This window comes from Phalangium opilio, unplaced genomic scaffold, assembly GCF_054372755.1.
Source record: "Phalangium opilio isolate 3A_F unplaced genomic scaffold, DU_Popi_V2 ptg000056l_1, whole genome shotgun sequence".
In the NCBI taxonomy this organism is placed as follows: Eukaryota; Metazoa; Arthropoda; class Arachnida; order Opiliones; family Phalangiidae; genus Phalangium; species Phalangium opilio.
Window position 1 is genome coordinate 4,673,210 of NW_028324175.1, and position 16,451 is coordinate 4,689,660.

A 16,451-nucleotide genomic window follows, 5' to 3' on the forward strand; every position below is an offset into this window, starting at 1 on the left:
CTGCAAAATCGTTGATAATATAATTATAATCCAAGCTGTTGGAAATTTTATGTTCTATACATAAAATAGCCATGTTTGAGAGCCTTTCTTGGCCTATTACGGATCTTAAGTAATTTTTAATAATTTTCAATTTACTGAATGAACGTTCACCTGACGCTACTGTCACAGGAATAGTTAAAAAAATTCTTATGGCAATTTCCACGTTCGGGTATGCACTTACAATTCCTTTTTTGTGTAGTTCATTGAGCAAGTCCAAATGGGTAGTGCTAATTAGGTTTTCAATTAATAAGGGTGCTTGAAATTTTAAACTTTCTATCTCAGAGGCAATTTCTAAGGGGTCTATGTCTTCTTTATATTTTAATGCACAATTATTGGCACATTTTTTGAGATCGGTTACACCCATTTCCAAAAGTGACTGTCCACTTAAGAACTCGAACTCTTCCGAAATAAGGTGCAGCTTGGTGAAACGCCATTCAAGCTCTGAAAGAATTTTGTCCATTACACAGTTTGATTCTCGTCTGAATTTATAAAATCGGGAAAATAGGGGGTAGTAAAAACAATTTTCGGTATGTTTCGTCGTTTAGTTTTAGTCCTTTGAGCATGGGGCATTGACCTTCTCGCCTTATCTCTGTCATCCCCTACGTCAACTGTGCGCGAGAAAGCAGCGCATAGCCACCGCGGTGTACCCTAGATTTGCCCCCGTTTTCACCACGCATGGATCACGGCTGCCTATACTGATTCTCTCTCCCTCTCTGGTAAGGCGTGTTTTCGTTCAGGAGAGAAAATAAACTTTCCATGGAAAGTTTCTAAAACCCAAGAAAGCTTTGTGTTGGGTCTCGACGAGAAAAATGAAAGGTTTTTCAGCAACGGGATAAGTTTTTATTCATCGCGTCTAAGCCAAATGAACCCATTTCGGCGCCCCCATATCTATGGCGCCCGGGGCGGCCGCCCCGTTCGCCCCTGCCTAGATACGGCCCTGACGGTAAGACACTAAAGTGGGTTTCTCTTTAACCATTTAATATGTGTGTTGTTTATGTTTTGGTGAAGGCTCATGTAGCTGATCCGCTACAAGTGTAAGTATATATTTTCATCACTTGTATAAACTAATAAATAAAAAAAATGACATTTTAACAGGCAGAATGATGTGGCTGGAATAGATATAAATATGGGATGTCCTAAAGAATTCTCAATCAAAGTAAAAAATTAATTAATAAAAAACAAATAACATTAAATAACAATACTTAAAAATTTTAGGGTGGTATGGGAGCTGCTTTGCTAAAAAATCCTGAAAAAGTAGAAAAGATTTTGACCACTCTTGTTAAAAATACCAAGATGCCAATAACTTGCAAAATCCGGTTGATTCCTTGTGTATGTTAAATTTAAATAGATACTGAAGTCAATTTTACTTATATAATGATCATTTTTAGTTAGAAGAAACTATGAAACTAGCCAAGGTCATTGAAAGCCAGCTGTTTCCGCTATAGCCATTCATGGTCGAAGAAAAGAAGAGAGACAAGAACAGAAATGAAGAAATTAAACAAATAGCCCAAATGTTAAAAATCCCGGTGATAGCAAAGTATAGAAGAAAAAAAATTCAATTTTAAATTTTTAATGCAAACTTTGAAACTTTAACCCCTTTTGTTTAAATAAAATTAGTGGTGGTTCCGGTGAAATTTATTGTTACAATGATATTAAAGAGTTTAAAGAGAGGTGTGGAGCTTCTTCCGTGATGCTTGCCAGACAAATTGAAAAAAATTGTTCCATTTTGAGACCATTGGATGAATTAATTGTTGCTTATTTAAAATTGGTATTACATTTAATTAATTGAAATAATTAAATTATAATTTATTGAAAGGCGTGTTACTTTCTAGGCTGTAGATTATGATAACCATTTTCACAATACAAAATATTGCATTCAACAAATGTTGGGTTCACTACAAGAGTCTGAACGTGGAAAAAAGCTCTTGGCCTCTCAAAGAATGGAGGAAATATGGTAAATATAATTTAAAATTTGATTTGTTATTTGTTTTTTTAAACTTTACAACAATTTTAGTGAACTATGGGGCGTGTTAGACTATTACGAAGAATACCAAAAGAATTTAAAGCTTAAAGCTCACAGCTTTCAAAATAATAGGAAACGTAAAGAAAGTATAGATGGAAATGGTAATGAAGATGAACCACCAGAAGTCTCATTAAAGAAAATGAAAACTGAACACGGATTATGAAAGCCAGATATATCAAGTAAAATAATTTTAATCCGTTTTTAATTGCATTTGAATTGACTGACTATATTTTTGGCGTAAAAAGATCAATGTTTCCAATGGAAGAATTACCTAAAACAATTTTGTTAAATTGGACGCGACAAAATAACAAAAAGCAACCTTTTTATAAGACTGTAGATATAATTTTTATTATTAAGTTAATTACAAAGATAATTAAGTGGCCAATGGAGAAAATGTTTTCATCTATGCGGTTATAGTTGGAGGCCAAAAATACTCAAGTTCATTTTAGTAAGTGCATGGTTACTTAATATTATATGAACAATTTAACATCTTTGTTTTTCATAGTGAAAAGAACAAGAAATTTGCGGAACAAAGTGCAGCCTTGGTCGCCGCTTTTGCATTGGGGTTAATTGAAAAAGACAAAATAGTTGGTTCTGCTACGGGTTTGTTAGGACATGAAGTGTAAATGTAACAAAAATGTTATTTGATAAATCACAATGGTTAAGAAGCGTTAATTATTTTGTTAAAATTTAACATTAAAGGCGGGTAGAGTCCACCATGTGTTAATTTGCTCCGCAGTCTCTTTACATCTCTGTTCAATAAGGGGTATTTCATTTAAGAATTCTTTAATAACTGGTACACATTGAGCCATTTCACGGTTCAAGTCTTTCAAACGTTTCTGATAGTCTTCTACAAATTGTCGTTGCTTTGCTTGAAAATTCTTCATTTCATTAATTAGTTGCACTTGTTGCGGACAAATGTCTCCATTGATTGCGTACATCTGTTTTTCATTAATGGCGCGTTTCATAAGGTAGTCAAAGCTTTGAACTCGAGAAACATTAAATATGTCTTTAATTTGGGACAAAAACGGATTTCGTTCAATTAAAGAGAGGTTCGTCTTTGTGTAAGGGACAACTTTATCTTTAATTTTTAGACGGGATAAATTTTCGATATCCAGTTCACAGAACGTGTGAAATCCTAGTGCCATTTTCTCCTTCCATATTTCGATAGATGTTAAGTTATTGCAAAGATTCATTTGTGTAAACATTAATCTCGCATCTTTTCGATTTTGGAAGCGTAGAACTATTTCAGCTTTCATTTTCGCATTCGTAGACAACGCGGACAATATTGAAATATGCTTTTGTCGAATCAATCGTTCAGTTTCCTCAATAATTTCCAATTTTTCATTCAAACTTGGGTTAAATTCTGAAGTTTCAATGAGATTTATTTCTTTGCGAATTGCGCTTAACTTTGTCTCCGCGTTTTTTAAGCCTATTTCGGATTTTAATAAATCAGAGATCATCTGACGTTTGGAACTATCTGAGATTAAGGCGGCCATTTTTTCTTCAAGCTTTTTCCTCCTCAAAAGTAAGGTTTCAATCTGATTACGAATCATTCTGTATTCAGAATCAATTGCTGCGTGTTTACAACGCAAAGTATGAAAGTGGTGTTGCATACACTTGTCCTCAATTTCGTGAATTAAATCGCCTTTCCCATCCCCCATTGAAGCTGCCCTTTCACCCAGATCACTCATTTGTCCTCTGATGGAAAATGCATTTCTTAATTTGGTTACATCATTAGTCGCTTCTTGGGCTCGATGGCTTAAGCATTTCATTATGGTCTTCAAGGAGATGTTTTTCTTTAAGTCAATTATTTGTGCCGTGAGAATTCTTTTATTGAAGGATTCTTCTTCGGTATTAAGCTTTCCAATAGAATGATCATAGCAAAGAGAATAAACATTCTTTTCAATCTCCATCATTAAATTTGTGGCTAAAATTTTCCGTTTTTGTACTTTTTGACACGTGCTTGCGATTGAAAAGGATTCATCGACTATTTCGTCAGGCTTTTTCAATAACTCAAAACTCTCCCGAAGATGATTGTTAACTCGCGTAAAATGTAAGGCCTTAGACTTGGTTTCTTCGGATTTGGACTCTAACATTACAGTCACGCGTTGAAGATGGCTTATTTGGTTTAAATCTTTGTCAATCTTAGATTGAAGGGTAGTTGCTGTCTTTTGCAACTCCTCAACATTAGATATTTCTCGCATTAACTCTAAATCAAGAGCCTTGGAATGTTCATTCAATTCTGACAGTTTCTTTAAAGCTTTACTAGTACAGGCGTTAATTGGACCATCTGTTTTGACTCGTTTTACGTTGTTTATTACATTTTCCCACAATTTCCCATTTACGCCTTTACTTAAATTTTGAAATACCTTGCACGCACTCGCAACAACAGGTCGAGTTGCTTCTTCCGAATATTCAAGTTCATCAAAAGCCCACTGTCCTATTTTTAGGGCTAAAGCCTCGCGAGATTCCGTCTGCGGATCTCCCTTTAAAGGTTTTCTCCGCGACATTCTAGATTAATTAAATATTTAATTGAAACTAAATGTTAACTTCAATTGAGAATAGACAACACTATCCAAGGTTGATCGTGACAGTTGACATTTTGAAAATATTAGGCGCGGAATAGGCGGGAAATCTCTTGAATGTGATAGTGATTGGCTAAATAGGTCAGGTGAACCAGTTCAGGCACGGGAGTCCGTGACCGGCGAAAAAAACCCATTGAGTTGAGAAAATTACCCCTAGGATATAAGACCCAAGTAACTATATCACGCGCTCGTGGCGCCATCCCGATGCAAACAAAAGAACTAAAAGAAAAGGCGGGAAGACCCAATTAACTATATCACGCGCTCGTGGCGCCATCCCGGTGCAAACAAGGGAACTAAAAGAAAAGGCGGGAAATTTGACTGATTTCAAGAATACATGTATTTATACATTTCTTATCTAGGCTTCGAGATGGAGACACCATCGCGTGAGAAACTTGGAAGCTGTCCGTCCGTTCCATATTTTCAAAAGTGTCCCACGTACCCCAATAGGCAAAGGCCACTCTAGTGGTAATTTTCTCAACTCAATGAAAAAAACCAACGAATGTTATGTCATAGCCATAGCCCACTGGATCACGCGCTATTTTAGAAGTTTATAAACCGTCGTCTAACGCTTCGTCTGCTCTGACATTTGATAACCCTTGCCCCCTGAAGTAATTACAATAAATTGCTAGTGTAGTATTGTGTTTTTTAAACAATAGCTATGGCTGCGTTCAGTAACACTCATCAGTAAAAACATCGATGTTTGGAAAAATGAAATCGGTGTTCTTTTGACGTCATGATGACGTTGCAGTTGTTGAAAGGCACAATTTTGTGTAATCAATGCTTTTCAAAATGGCGACGATATAATGATAAGGTTATGGCAGAGGCTTAAATAATGATACCGAACTGTTTACAAAGATATAGTACTTCAATTTATCAATTAAATTCTGACATAATCCTTATTTTAACGAAATAATATATTGCTTTTTAGTATTATTATCCATAAGGATAATATTTGTCAATTCTTTATTATTTAAAATTGCAGTGATTGGGATGTAGTTCCCTCCATTTATTTTTGTCGCGGCGCAAAATGACGAAATTTACGTCACGAATCCAATGCTCATTAAAAAAACCTCCTCTCACAGCTGATTTTTCTGATAGGCATCCGATGAGCATCATGACGTCACGCCCAAAGACGCGAAAAACCGTTCAGTAAGACATCGATGTCATCTTTTAGTCATCGATGTTTTTGATGTCGGTTACTGAACGCAGCCCATGACATTGAAAGACTATTAACATTGTGGTATATAAGACGGAAAATATTCAACCAACATAATTCATTGGCTTCTAAGAAAATAAGGTAAGATGCCAATTATCAACCACTACACTATTAATGACACTGTCGTGAAAGCTCATTACTCAAACTTCATAACACCCAAAGGGTTTCAAAGCTTCCTCCCACAAATTCATCTTTAGCAAACCCTCATGTTATTTGTTACCAAATTGTTATGGAAAAATTAATAATAAAATTGTTATAATTGACTTCCTGATAATGATTATTATTCATCTTTAAATAGGGTATATTAATCGCGATCAGGAATACATCGAAGTAGTAAATCTATGTATTCCTGATTGGACCTTTAGTTATGGGTTCTCACGCCGCTACTACATGGCTGTGGTTCACCTGGGTCACATTTTCGACGCTCAATGCCCACTCTGGATTTCACATGCCATTTTTCCCTTCTCCAGAAGCCCACGACTATCACCATTCGCATAAGTTTATAAACTTATGCAAATGGTGATAGTCGTAGTAAGTGTGGCTCCTAAGGGTTAATTTTATAAACGACGCCCAAAACTAACTGTTAATAATGTTGGTACAAGTTGACACGCGCTTACGCTATATATTCTCACATTAGAACGTCTTACTGGAAAATATTTACTCATGAAAATTTATCAAAAATTATATACTTTCGCCCTATCCAAGATGAGGGTCGCGGGACCCGCTAAGGTTTTCTTATCATTGCTTTGCAATCACCCCTTCAGTAAATTCCCTTTCTTTCTCTCTTTTGACATCTACCCTTATGTAGGCAACTCGGGTAGTTTCCCTTTTTAGTATCAAAGTTATTTGGAGCAGCTTAAGTCATAAAAGCAAAGTTTTCGCTATATAGTGAGAAAAGCTTCCATTATTGGAGGGTCCGGAGCATTTAAACAGTAAATTCGTGTTGTACAGGAGTCGGGAGGGTAACATGCTTTGTAGTCATCCCCAAATATTTTTAGGTATTTGAAAACTAGGTATGAGTCATTTTACAGTAAGTTTAACCTTGGAGGAGTGAGGCGAGAGGGAGTGTTAGTCTAATGTTAAAGAAGCAGTAATATAAATGGAAGGGGAAAAAAGGGAGGGTAGGAATTTTATCTCTCTCTCTCTCTCTCCCTCACGATTCTAGCTAATGCGCACGCGCGAGTGGCCGGTTACTACACTGACAGTCTGACACACTCTCTCCTCCCTTGTTTGACAAATAAGGGCATAAAGTTCAAAGTGGGAGTGGGGGACCTTCCCTAAAGTCACCGTGGTTGCGTAGGGACTTTCATTATAGTTCCAAAAGTCCCCGTCTGACGTATTCCTCTTCTTTACTCGTTCATAATTAGATTCAATCAAAATTTTGGTGTAATGGGTGTATTGGATCGCTTCCTTTGAAACAACTTTACCCTGATAATATTAAAGAGAAAGCAATTCCCACTAAGAAAACTGAATAAGCATATTTACCAAAAAAAAAAAAATGTAACGAATAACTTAGCAGCTTTAAGCGCAGTATTGAAACCCTGTCGGTATTATTTTAATTAATAAATAGTATTATGAATATTGCTAGAACTTTTAAAATTGTGGGAGAATATTTCCCCTTTTATTTAGCATAGTTAAAATCGCAAATGCTGCTATACCTATAGTGATGTAACTCATTCAGTTTTAAATTATTGTAAGTGTACATTAAAAATAAATATTTAAATACATAATTTAACAGCTGTATCACTGTATAATTGGATAAATAAATAAAATAGAGTACTAGTTTTACAACCTTGGTTTGTTTATAGTTGTGAAATACGCAACTGTTGTTTAATATAAAAATTCCACCGATACCGTTTATTTGCGCGCGCGCACCTTAGTAAGAGCGTGGCGGCCATCTTAGGTTATTTCCTCGCTGCAAGACGCACAGCACCGCCCGACGGAGCCTCAGTTCACTATACGCGGGAAGAAGGCGACCTCTCTCTTGTGGTGTTTGAGCCTTCTCTACTGAAATTAATGGAGTGGTCTATTAGGAAGGTTTTTCGTAAAGGGAGGGTGAAGTAGAAAATCAAGTGATTTTTATCGGTTTTTCTACTAATTATAAGACCAGTCTGCATAGTGGCACGTTCCGTGTCGAATGCATTTTATTACGAGATTGGATAAAATTTGCGCGCGACGTGACAATCGTGGCGCGAGACATGGAGCGTTCCACGAGAATTTTGTTAATAAAAAGGCAAGGCGTTACGCCATTGGTCGGAGGTCCTTATTTAAAATTATCCTTAAAATCTGAACCTAATTTGAATTTTAAAATCATTCATTAGTATTTCCTGAATGTTTGACTATGCAGACTGGTCTTATAATTAGCAGAAGAATCGATAAAAAAATCACTTGATTTTCTACTGCAGAGTTCAAAATTCAAATAAGTTGAGGTCGGTTAAAAATCATCGTGAATGAATGTTTTGGCGACTTTTATTAACGTTTTTTGAGCATCGATTCTAACCTCAGTAAAATTGATTCAAATTTTTACGCTCAATTTAAGCCCTTGAAAATACAGGTACACTTTCACTTGCGACCTGAAAACATACTTTCGAAATATCTCGGTTAATCCTTTCTCTATATCTGCATAGGGGACAAAGAATTTCAAATAAAACAACACACGCGATTTGATAAAACAGGTTTTTCTTGTAAGAGCTGCAGCTTAGCTTAGTGACTTCCAAACTTGCATAAATTATAGATTATCTCTACGTTTTTTTTTTTTAATTATTGAATTTTATAAATAATGAATTTTAAACGTCTCGAGATAAAACGCGTCTATAAAGCTAAGTTTGTGCTTAAAGCCATTAAAATCGAATTGAATCCACTTTCATTAATTATTATTATTATTTCGATATTTTAATATTAGTAAGTCAAGGTTACGAAAAAAATAGTTTTTGCAATTTTCCTTAATTATACCACTAGTCGGTTTCAACTACATGGCAAAGATATTTGTAGGAAACAACTTCTGATTAATTTCTTGGCACAATAACAGCGTAGATATTTTTAACGCTAAAAAAGTGAATACTTAAAATAAATTATGGAAAAATGTCTTCAAATTTAAAGTTCATTCTGGAACTGAAGTTACCGGAGAATATTTGGAAACTATAGTTCCTTGGCTTTTGCAATGAATTTCGTGAATTTTCAATGTTTTTGGGATAATATTGGTGTAATATTTCAATGCGGCGGTTTGGGGTAAGTTGACTTTTAATTCAAGTTATTCGCGTAAATATTTAATTTGAAAGACCAAGTGTAATACAGCTTATTCGCGAGGTAAAATTTCGTCATACGTAAATGAGAATATGCATGGCTGCATAATGATTCCTTATAGCTGTATGCATTCCTGATACTTATTAATTAAATAATCTGTCTTAACAGGATTGAACCTAATGGGATTTATAGTCTATTGGGTGTTGGGTGGCCTTTTCACTCTAATCGATGTGACTGGAAAACCCGAGTTTCTCTTGAAGTACAAAATGCAAGAAAAGGCTGAGTATCCAGTATTGTCATCAACCTTAACAATTAATTAAGGCATGATGAGTCCCAGTCTGGGAAATAAGGATATTTTTTAAACTAGTCCTTTGGACCAGTGACCCCCCCTAGTGTCCGAAATAATAAACTTGTCTACGGAGTGGTCCCAGCCTTTGTTCTCCTACAGATTTGCAATTAAGAAACTGGTCCCGAGGACCAGTAACCCCCAATTCTTGAATTTAAAAACTAGACTGATGAGAACCTAGGATTTACACTGTGCAGTTATATGGCTCTGAAACTCCCCCCCCCCCCCACGTCTATCTTTAAACGTTCTCATGTCATATATGGGTTCTTAATTGCCAGAATTTATATTTATGAAAATAATTCAGATAAAAACGAACCGTTTATGGAAAGTAATCGCTCAAGTGATCTTGAACCAACTAGTGGTAATACCTTTCAGCGCAGTTATGTTCCTATTATTGAAACTGCGAGGTTGCGGTTGTGGACAGTTACCGACTTTCCAAAGATTGCTGTTCGAGTTTATGATCTTCACTCTTGTACAAGAAACGGGGTTTTATTACAGTCATAGGTGAGGTAAAAGTTCGGAAAAACACAGCTTGTTTCATTTTCAGCCTACTTTATCGGGCATATTTTTGAAAGGAATTAAAGTCGATAGTGTTTGGTAAAACTTAGGCCAGGCTAGATTAGGTTTTTCCTCTCGCTTAGGTCTGGTTAGGTTTGGTCGAGGGGGTAGACACTTGAGAACTCAGGTGTACAATATGTCTTGAACTCAATGTACTGTCAAAGCTGAACTGTGAGTTCCGAAGGCTTTGAACTCAATGCACTGTCAAAGCTGAACTGTGAGTTCCGAAGGCTTTGAACTCAATGCACTGTCAAAGCTGAACTGTGAGTTCCGAAGGCTTTGAACTCAATGCACTGTCAAAGCTGAACTGTTTTGAACTCAGGAGTACACAGAGATCCAAAGCGTCTACCCCCCTCGGGTTTGGTTTGGTCAACGCTCCAGGATTAGGGTAGTTAGTTCCTTTTAGCTCGTGGAAATTAAGTAAAAATGTTTCAATTTTAGTCCATAAATATCTATTGTTTTATTAGGTTATTGCACCATCCACTTGTGTATAAACTTATCCACAAACAGCACCACTCATGGACTTCACCCATATGATATCAATAACTGCGATTTATTGTCATCCTGTGGAGCATTTGATGTCAAATATGTTACCAGGATATATGGGGCCTTTAATTATGGGCTCTCACATTGGGGTCATATGGCCATGGTTCACTGGAATGTAATTTATTACTCTAAACTCTCACAGTGGTTTTCATTTGCCATTTTTCCCATCTCCAGAAGCCCACGATTTTCACCATTTGAAGTAATAAATGACTGAATAAATTACGATCTCTTTATATTTAATTTATGAATAAATTATTAGGTTCAATCAAAATTTTGGAGCTCTGGGTGTGTTGGACCGTTTACACGGAACCGATTCTGGTTTTCGAGCCAGCTCGGCTTATCATCGACATATTCTAATGTTGACTTTAGTACCGCCTAGACAACTCTATCCCGAGGGCTTCAATAAGAAGACTAAAGTATCGATTAAAATGAATATAGTTCAAACATTTATTTCAAGGTTTAATTTGTTCTTGAAATAATTGCAAAGTGATATCTTTCAATAATATTTGTATTCCTGGATGGAGATACTCTTTTATATTTTAGTCAATTTATATTACGGAAATAATTGACTATATTCCATCGTTGTCAAATTGGAACCAAGCTTTATAATTGTTTGATAAGTATTACATAAAGTTTTCAAAAATCTATCTATATCTAAATCAAAGTCCTGACTGACTGATAATCAACGCCCGTCCCCCAGCCCAAAACCGCTTGCCCTAGAAGGCTGAAAATTTTCAGGAAAGTTACTCATAAGTAGTAGGCGCGTACTAAGAAAGATTTTTCCGATCCGCCGCCATCTTAAAAAATGGCGCCCAGAAATGTAAAAGATCTTCTCTATGCAACAAAGTCCGCGCGTTTCAACCGATTTCACTAATATTTAGTACACTGGTTTCCTTTAACCTATAGACGGGCTGAATGGTCTTTTGGGTTCGACTTGTTGCCATCTTTTTAAATGGCGGCCAGAAATTTAAAAACCCTTCTTTATGGAATAATGTTCGCGAGAAAAATAATAAAAAATGTCCCGACGGGCAACGCCGAGTGCCCTCGCTCCTAGGGTGCTACAAAAAATCAGTCATCAGTAAAATCCACTCATTCTTAATATAAATTTGATGCACACAAAAAAAATTGAGTGTTTCTTTGGAGTGAAAATGGTGTACTTTTTAAAAACACCTATATAACACCTAACATTTTCACATGAATAACAAAAACGGTGTTATATTGGTATTTTAAAGGTGACCATTATCTACGAAAAAAAGCTTAGTTAATAAAGGTGTAAAATCTATCTGGAATTACTCCTTTTTCTTCGGAAAGGGTGTTATAAGGGTAGATCTCAGACTTTAAATTTTATAAACTGGTATTTTTTAGCACAATTCTGTAAATTTTTAAATGCTATAGTTAAACTGTCTCATACAGTACCATACAATAACGCGAGAGCGGCGAGAGAACAATTTCGCATTTTTTCATTGACTTATGATTATGAAATAGTTTTGTGGATAATTAATATTTAGCGAAATGGAAGTTTCAAAAGAGTGTAATTTAAGAAAACAAATTTTTTACAAATTAAAAACACCCAAAATAGAGTTTCATCACCTTGAGTTTTTCCAGATAATTTGGTGTAAATTCGGTAATAAAAACCTTTAAAACACCGTTTGAAACTAAACATGGAAATTAAAGAGTAAGTAAAGACATTTTCCTGGAAATGTTAATTCCTTCATTTTTGGTAAATATGAACTGTAAAATGTTCATTTCTAAAGTTTTATAAAAATCTGACGAGCGGTTATTGAATTATAATGAAAACAAAACGGGATTTAGAAAAGGCACCTTTTGTAAACATTGAATACGTGCAATATAGATCTGACGTCAAGAGAGGTAACTCCGTTATTGGCTGGTATAATGCGTTGGTTTGTTATGGGAAGGCGTGTCTAATTCAGTCCCTCTAAGATAATATTTCTGACTGGATTCTACCAAATACTACCGCGGCTAGTGAAAAACTCCCACACCGCTTCGGTTTCCTACTAAACCTCAATATTAGCCTTTTCACACCTTATGGCCGCGCATCAGCAGTTGCAATGTTTGACGCCATGAGTTTTACGCTTCTATGGAGTTAACTTGAAAAATAAACTACGATGGACGTGTTTTAGAACGTTAAGAAATAAACAGTGTTTGAGTTTGAGTTCTAATGGAACCGGTGCAATGATAATAGTTGGTTAAAACTCACTAAGCCTCGGCGACCGTATGGGATCATCGCTTCATCGGCTGACATCGCCGATGCCGGGCCGAAAGCGCCGCGTTACCCCGCGTATAACACGCTCGTAAGCAGTAGGAGGCGAGATACTAGCTGGTGGGAAAATATGGAAAGAAAAGTACCAATTTTACTACTATCAGAGCGGTCTGAATCCCTAAGCTATGACGTCAGACCGCAGAGACAAATTCAATTCTATTTGGCGGCAATTTTAGCACCTCTTTTTTTATCAATATTTGAAGTTAATTTTTAAATATTTAGAGGTGGATTTTTGGTGAAAATTTATTTTATTCTGAATGAGGACGTTGAAATCTATAGAAATGTATGATTTCTATAGAAATTTAAGGAGTAGTCAAAATGTCTTTACTTACTCTTTAAATAATAATACTGCGGGATTGAAAATCAATAACTTGTTTTTTATATGAGGTCTTCCGTTTCTATATATCTTTTAATTTTGAAGTCAATCCAAAGATTATAAATGCAAGGAAAAAGACGTAATTGTTCGTATTAAAGTAAATATAACAGCATTTTTTAAAGATGTTATTTTCTTAAGAAAATATTTTTATCCCTGAGTAAAAAGTAGCTAAGGAATTGGTGATCAGGTGGTATTAGCTTTATAAAACCTGCTAAATGTGTTATGTGACACTTTTAAAAGCATTACGCGACACTCTTAAAAGCGTCACGCGACACTCTTAAAAGCGTCACGCGACACTCTTAAAAGCGTCACGCGACACTCTTAAAAGCGTCACGCGACACTCTTAAAAGCGTCACGCGACACTCTTTAAGGCGTCACGCGACACTCTTTAAGGCGTTACGCGACACTCTTTAAGGCGTTACGCGACACTCTTTAAGGCGTTACGCGACACTCTTTAAGGCGTTACGCGACACTCTTTAAGGCGTTACGCGACACTCTTTAAGGCGTTACGCGACACTCTTTAAGGCGTTACGCGACACTCTTTAAGGCGTTACGCGACACTCTTTAAGGCGTTACGCGACACTCTTTAAGGCGTTACGTGACACTCTTTAAGGCGTTACGCGACACTCTTAAAGTTGTTATGCGACACGCTTAAAAGTGTTATTTTAAGCTCGCCAAGGTGCTGAGACACATCCTGTAAGGAATTGCACAACACACATAAAAGAGTAACAATTATCTTTTAGTACGAAAGACGAGTTGAAAAGGTGTTAAACTGCACCTCTGTTGAACAATTTCCATTCTTATTTTCGACACCCATTGTTCAAATAACTGTGTTTAAATCCTTTCAGCTTAATATCTAATGAAGAGTTTCGAAGTCCACCTTATTTGACATTACCCATAATTAAAGTTCTATAATCATTAATTGTTTTGACGCATTGCGTCCCGGGTTTAACATCTTTAATTCAATCAAACAAGGCTAATTTATCGTTAAGTGCTCACAACGCCCACACTCTGCGTATTGGTTATCGGTTGAATTAATAGTTTAGAAAACCCATATAATAACAAAGTTTCTTCTGCACTAAAATTTCGTGATTCTGCGGATGTAAATTTGAACTACAGACAAACCTTTCATTAAAAATCCATAAATATCTCAACAATTTACTGGAACATGTTTATTTACCATAATTTAAAAATAAATGTTTCTTTTTAAACATCATGTTACAATAATAACAACGGATATGTTATGGATTATGGCTTATTTCACCTTTCTCTTATATTTAGATAAGACTTCAAATCGTTAGATAATGTGGCACGTTGCAACTCTGTTATTAACAGAGAAATTTTAGCCATGAACACTTTCGTTAAGTGAAGTCTTTTGAGACTATTTACCACTTTCCGAAACCGCCTAAATTGCGGGAGTGTTTTCGAATGAGAACTCCCAATTTTGGATTCTGTCTGTGTGAAATGTGAACCCATAAAAACTACTTTTATAGGTGGTAAAAACACTAAAATATTGTGTGTGTACAGTGAAAAGTATATATAGCATCTTTATTGAGAGTAGCACGATATGGTAAAGGTGTCAAACTGTATTAAAATCACGTTGTGTAATACAGCCTTCCTTACAATATTACACGCCTTTTCTGCATTATTTCCCACTTCGGTAGTTCAAATTCACGCCATTTGAAGAATTTTGGAATAACATACAAAGTACAAGCACTTAAAGAACAATTTTTAAAAATATTGTTTTAAAAGGTGTAAGAAATATCTCAATGAGGTGTAATAAATGTGTCAGTGGGAAATATTTTTAAGATGCAGTGCTAAAAATGGTCCATTTAACACTTTCAGAGGTGTTGTTTAACAACTTTAAATTAAGACGAAAGGTGCTAAATCACACCTTTTCTGCACTATTTCTCACTTCAAGAAAAAATTTACGCCTTTTGAAGAATATTAGAAGAACATACAGACACTTTAAGAAGATATTTTAAAAATATGGTAATTAAAAGGTGTAAGATTAAGCTTTAAAAGGTGTAATAAATGTGTCGGGGGAAATATTTTTAAGACGCAAAGTGTTGAAAATGGGCCATTTAAAGCTTTCAGAGGCGTTATTAAATAACCACATTAATGGTGCTGTTTTTGGACCCGTCAAAATTAAGACAAAAGGTGCTACATCACACCTTTGATTTTAAGAGTGTGGAAGTTCTTATTACACGCGAGCGTCGCCGCGGGTAAAAGCTAGTTGGTCATAGTTGCGCCTCTAATTTCAATCTTTATTCTATCAGGGTTGCATACTACACCCCAGTGATCAGAGTCAGAGAGTGTTCGCAGTCTCAGGGCTTCCCAGATAGATTTCAATTCTGCGGAAATATTCTCGAGCGCCACAGACAGGTACGTATTGTTCGAAATAATGTGCGCATAGGGTATGTGGTAACGCAGGGCTGATACTAAGTCACTTTTTTCAAATTCGGTTGCTAAAAGTCACTTTTTTTTAGATTTTTCTGTCTTTCGGTGTTATTTATCTTCTCGACCACAACATTAAACGTTATATATTTCAATTGCCCAGCTGTAAGGCGGTCCCAACATTGGATCACAGTTGATCAAACCCCAAAATCGTGAAGCTCGCTCAGCGAATATTAACTTAATACTTAAAATCAATCCAATTCAAATGAATATTTTGGTTTTGATTTAAAATGACCACAATTACTTTGCATTCTGAGCTGTGCTTCAAAATGTTTTAATTGAATTTCGCCGTAGACCTTTTATGGGGTGCCTTTCCGTTGACTGCGTGAAATATCTAAGCCCATAGATTGGGCGTAATTACGACACCGACCTTTAAAATATCTATAATTGCGAAAATCAGTCATCTCTGAAAACATCATTTCAAGTGGCCCTTTAAATAGCTTAGTTTGCCCTATCCCTATTCAGTCACTTTTTGTTTACTATTTTTAAATTAATTTTTCACTTATTCAATTGAAATTGAGCGTATCAGTGAGTATCAGCCCTGGGTAACGTGAAAAAACCTATTAAAGAATTTTTTGATTTTTAACTAACTGTCTTATAATGGCACTGTTAAGGACCTTGCCGACTTTGATAGTAGACTCGAGACTTGTTGTCTTTGTAGAGCCGTTACGGTAAAAACGAGAAGCGGACTTAAAGGGACTATGAAGAATAGGCGGACCCTTGAGAATTTTTTTTACAAAGGTGCTGTGATTGGCCCTATTTTATCACTTGCACGATA

At 35.8% G+C, this 16,451-nt stretch overlaps 1 pseudogene across 1 annotated transcript in view; it reads left to right on the forward strand.

Moving 5' to 3' along the window:
* LOC149668105 (tRNA-dihydrouridine(20) synthase [NAD(P)+]-like) overlaps positions 1 to 2,730 on the forward strand; it is a 43,807-nt pseudogene extending 41,077 nt beyond the window's left edge. Inside the window, exons 10-19 of the transcript XR_016367943.1 lie at positions 1,048 to 1,073; positions 1,135 to 1,195; positions 1,255 to 1,368; positions 1,428 to 1,576; positions 1,657 to 1,807; positions 1,872 to 1,993; positions 2,054 to 2,241; positions 2,308 to 2,395; positions 2,441 to 2,510; positions 2,568 to 2,730. The product of XR_016367943.1 is annotated as a tRNA-dihydrouridine(20) synthase [NAD(P)+]-like (transcript). The remainder of the gene's footprint in view (positions 1 to 1,047; positions 1,074 to 1,134; positions 1,196 to 1,254; positions 1,369 to 1,427; positions 1,577 to 1,656; positions 1,808 to 1,871; positions 1,994 to 2,053; positions 2,242 to 2,307; positions 2,396 to 2,440; positions 2,511 to 2,567) is intronic.
* Positions 2,731 to 16,451: the final 13,721 nt, after the last annotated feature.